This window comes from Triticum dicoccoides, chromosome 2B, assembly GCF_002162155.2.
Source record: "Triticum dicoccoides isolate Atlit2015 ecotype Zavitan chromosome 2B, WEW_v2.0, whole genome shotgun sequence".
NCBI lineage: Eukaryota > Viridiplantae > Streptophyta > Magnoliopsida > Poales > Poaceae > Triticum > Triticum dicoccoides.
The window spans coordinates 127,472,273-127,476,889 of NC_041383.1; the positions used below are offsets into that span (position 1 = coordinate 127,472,273).

Genomic DNA, 4,617 nt, shown 5'->3' on the forward strand with positions numbered 1-4,617 from the left:
AGGCCACTGTTTCTAGGTCAAGCACAGAGGCTGGATATAAGGCATTGGCTAAAGCTACAGCTGAAATGATGTGGATATAGACATTACTCTATGAGCTTGGAATTAAGGCTCCACATGCTGCGAGATTATGGTGTGACAATATTGATGCAACTTATCTCTCAGCAAATCCTGTTTTTCATGCACGGACAAAACACATTGAAGTTGATTTTCATTTTGTCAGAGAGAGTAGCCCGAAAGCTTCTCGAGATTGGTTTATTCCCAGATCAACTCGCGGATGGGTTTACGAAGCCTCTTACCGAGAGAAGGTTGAATGAATTTAAGTACAATCTTAACCTTAGCAAAGCTCTTTGAGGTTCAGATTGAGGGGGAGTGTTGGAATAGACGTATAGGAGATGTATAGGGATAGGAGTTTGTTTAAATTCTGTACTTCATCTCTATCTCTTCTTCTCTCCCGATCTCTTTATAACGACCGTCCTGGTCGATCTCTCGATCTCCTCTGTAACTTGTATGCCAAGGCTAACGCCCAATATATACATGCGGCCCAAGACAAAGGGTTCTACGCTTCCCACAAGGTTTTACAAGCTCACCACAAGCAAATAAGCAGATCTAGCTAGAATAATCTACTCAAGATGTTTAGAGCAATGGCGCACGATGTTGGCGCAGCCCGAGGAGGAAGAAGCACACACAGGTCTGAAGGTAGAAGAAGAGCACACAGGGAGGTTTGCGGCACCGCACACACTTGTGCCTTTTTTCTGTTTCTTCTCAACGGAAATGAACTGAGTACATGGGTTTAAGTACCAGACCCACACAACACACACGCACACACTAACCCACTACGTTACATGCAAACGCGAGGGCCAAGCCAGCTGCTTGATCCGATTATTCTTGCATGTACAGGCTTGAGTCAGATCCAAGTTTTCAACGGACTTGAGCTTGCCCACAACGGCACACTTAACGCACGTCTCAACTGAATGCGTCCGCTTCTAGCTCCACGCTGATCTGCCACCGGACTCAGCCGCTCTTACTCCACGGAGCTGTACGCACATGTTGCTAACAACCATATCCATGCAAACTACACGACGTGCATGCTACTGATCAGCTGATGCTAACTCAACTAACTATCTAGGCAATATCAGCTTGCATGCGTACTCGTCTCCACACTTTTACGAGCACGCTCACTGCCGCAGCCTCAAGCCTTCAACTTAACTACATGCATGAACGAACTAATGCGACGAAATAAATATGATGGATACCTAGACAACAAGGTAAACTCTTTCAATCACCCCCTTAACCTTGTTGTCGTTTATTCGAACACCTCCATGTCGATCTTCAAAGCAGCCCCGGCTCGTCGTCAGCCGTTGCGGCATCAAGAAGCACCCGCTGCTTCCTTGGCTCGGTGCCTTGGAGTAATGCACGTACTCTTGACAGTTGTAGCAACGCACCTTGCGTAAGTCAAAGTTGCCCTTCTTCTTGCCGGCGCCGCTGCGGTGGCGAGCAAGCCACTCCTCCTCCGTGAGGAGCAAGCGACTCCCACCACCCTGGTCGTAGTTGCTGGCGCCCTCGTCCAAGTCGCTCCGGTCCTCCGCCGTTTTGAGCCTTCCCACAAGCTCTTCCATGGACATGGTTTTAAGATCAAGAAGCTGTTCAATGGCAATGGCTATCTGGGTATACTTGGACGGCACGATGCGGAGAAGCTTCTTCATGACCTTCACCTCGTCGAGGTTCTCGCCGACCGTGCGCAGCTTGTTGGCGATCCCGTTCATGCGCATGGCGAGCTCATCGAGGGTCTCGCTGCTCCTCATGCGGATGGCATCAAACTCCTTGAGGAGAGTCTGCGCCTTGGCCTCACGGACGCGGGCATCTCCGACCCGCATGATCTTGATGGCATCCCATGCCTCCTTTGTCGTCGCCTTCACGGCAAGCGTGGAGTGCATCTCCTCTGGCACGGCTCGCAGAATTGCCGCAAGCGCCGCCCTGTCCTGGCTGAATGTCCCGTCTCCCTCGATGGCGTCCCACACGCGTTGGGCCTCCATGTTCACCTTCATGATCAGCGACCACTCGAAGTAGTTCGTCGCCGTCAGCGACAGGTAGACGACGGTGCTGCTGGCCTGGTGGATGACCTCCTGCTGCACCACCACCTCACGGCAGCCACGCCGCGTCGGGGTCCGGCCTCGGCACACCACCGGCGAGGCCGAGACACGGCGGCGACCCGGCGACGGAGTGCGCGAACCTTCAGTCACCATGGCTCTGAATACCAAATGTTGGCGCAGCCCGGGGAGGAAGAAGCACACACAGGTCTGAAGGTAGAAGAAGAGCACACACGGAGGTTTGTGGCACCGCACACACTTGTGCCTTTTTTCTGTTTCTTCTCGACGGAAATGAACTGAGTACATGGGTTTAAGTACCAGATCCACACAACACACACGCACCCACTAACCCACTACGTTGCATGCAAACGCGACGGCCAAGCCAGCTGCTTGATCCGATTATTCTTGCATGTACAGGCTTGAGTCAGATTCAAGTTTTCAACAGACTTGAGCTTGTCCACAACAGCACACTTGACGCACGTCTCAACTGAATGCGTCCGCTTCTAGCTCCACGCTGATCTACCGCCGGACTCGGCCGCTCTGACTCCACGGAGCTGCAAAAATGCTAAACATACAGACCCTTACATGAGTTTTACAGGGACCTTCACTCTAATTCGCCCCCCTCTGCACGCGCATGTTGCTAACAACCATATCCATGCAAACTACACGACGTGCATGCTACTGATCAGCCGATGCTAACTCAACTAACTATCTAGGCAATATCAGCTTGCATGCGTACTCGTCTCCACACTTCTACGAGCTCACTGCCGCAGCCTCAAGCCTTCAACTTCACTACATGCATGAACGAACTAATGCGACGAAATAAACATTATGGATACCTAGACAACAAGGTAAACTCTATCACACGACCTTCCTCTGAGGTACTAGCATTTGCAAATAAACTGCATACTGAATCTTTGCTTCTCTGGGAAGAACACCGGAGCTTTCGTGCCTCCCAAACTGATGTGGTTGGGAATGTAGGGGTAAGATGGGCGCTGCCGCGGTGGCCATCTCGTCGGGCGTCGGCCTCGCTCGCTTCTCCACGGCCCCGAGTTCCCAGAGGTGCATGTCATGCCATGGAATCTTTGTTTCCTCTTCTTGGTTCTAGTTTGGGTTATGTCGTGGCGTCGCCAATGGCTAGCTAGAGGCCGCACTTAACTGTGTTTGCTGCGGGGAGAACGATGCAGGCTGGCCGGGAAGGTGGCCGTCATCACCGGCGCCGCCAGCGGCATGGGCAAGGCGACCGCCGCGGAGTTCGTCAGGAACGGCGCCAAGGTCATCCTCACCGACATCCAGGACGACCTCGGCCGCGCAGTCGCCGCCGAGCTTGGCCCCGACGCCTCCTACGCGGCTACGCCCGCTGCGACGTGACCGACGAGGCGCAGATCGCCGCGGCCGTCGACCTCGCGGTGGCGCGCCACGGCCGGCTCTATGTCCTGCCTGCACAACCACGCCGGGATCGCCGGGAGGATGACCATGGATTCCGTGGCGTCCCTCGACCTCGCCGACTTCGACCGCACCATGGCGGCCAACGCCCGGTCCGCCGTCGCCGGGATCAAGCACGCGGCACGCGTGATGGTGCCGCGCCGGAGCGGCTGCATCATCTGCACGGCGAGCACGGCGGGGGTGCTCGGCGGCGTGAACCCCGCGTACTGCATCTCCAAGGCCGCCGTGATCGGCGCCGTCCGGGCGTTGGCCGGCGAGCTGGGGAGGCAGGGCGTGCGCGTGAACGCCATCTCGCCGCATGGCATCGCGACGCCGTTTGGGCTGCGCGGGCTGGCGGAGCTGCTCCCGGAGGCGAGCGAGGAGGAGCTGAGGCGGATGGTGGAGTCGGGCATGAACGAGATGGGCGGGGCGGTTCTGGAGGTGGAGGACATCGCGCGGGCGGCCGTGTACCTGGCGTCCGAGGAGGCCAGGTATGTCAACGGGCACAACCTCGTCGTCTATTACTGTGGGGAAGCCCGATCCGGTGAGGAGTGAGTGACAGGCATGGCCGTAAGATCTTGTGCGTTGTCCCGCCTGCGCCTAGTACACAATGTGCTTTATTTTTACTACTATGGGAGTGTCTAAGGCTTATCGAGATTTGATATGGTTATACTCCCTACGTTCTCAAATATTTGTCTTTCTAAGCGTTTCAAATGGACACAACATATAGATGTACGTATGTTGACATATTTTAAAGTGTAGATTCACTCATTTTGCTTCGTATGTAATCACTTGTTAAAATCTTTAAAAGACAAATATTTGGAAATGGAGGGAGTATGTCACATGTAAGAAGATGTCATTGTACATCGTTAGATTGTGATCATGTCCTTCACATCTATCTATCCACACCTTTATGCGTTGTTTTCTGTTTGCACTGACATCTTTTTTCTTTTGCGTTGACATCTTGTATTTTTTTAACACAGTACAACGTACACACAGACATGCAAACTTACCTTATGAATGCATCCGCATACACTCTATCCCTTTGAGCACATTCGAGATACTGAGCTGGCGTTGTTGTTGCTGTTGCTGTTTTTTCCTTTTT

The 4,617-nt window shown here is 53.5% G+C and overlaps 1 pseudogene; it reads left to right on the top strand.

Moving 5' to 3' along the window:
- The first annotated feature begins 2,258 nt into the window (after positions 1-2,258).
- On the top strand, positions 2,259-4,067 carry LOC119360649 (annotated as a pseudogene).
- The last annotated feature ends 550 nt before the right edge of the window (positions 4,068-4,617 follow it).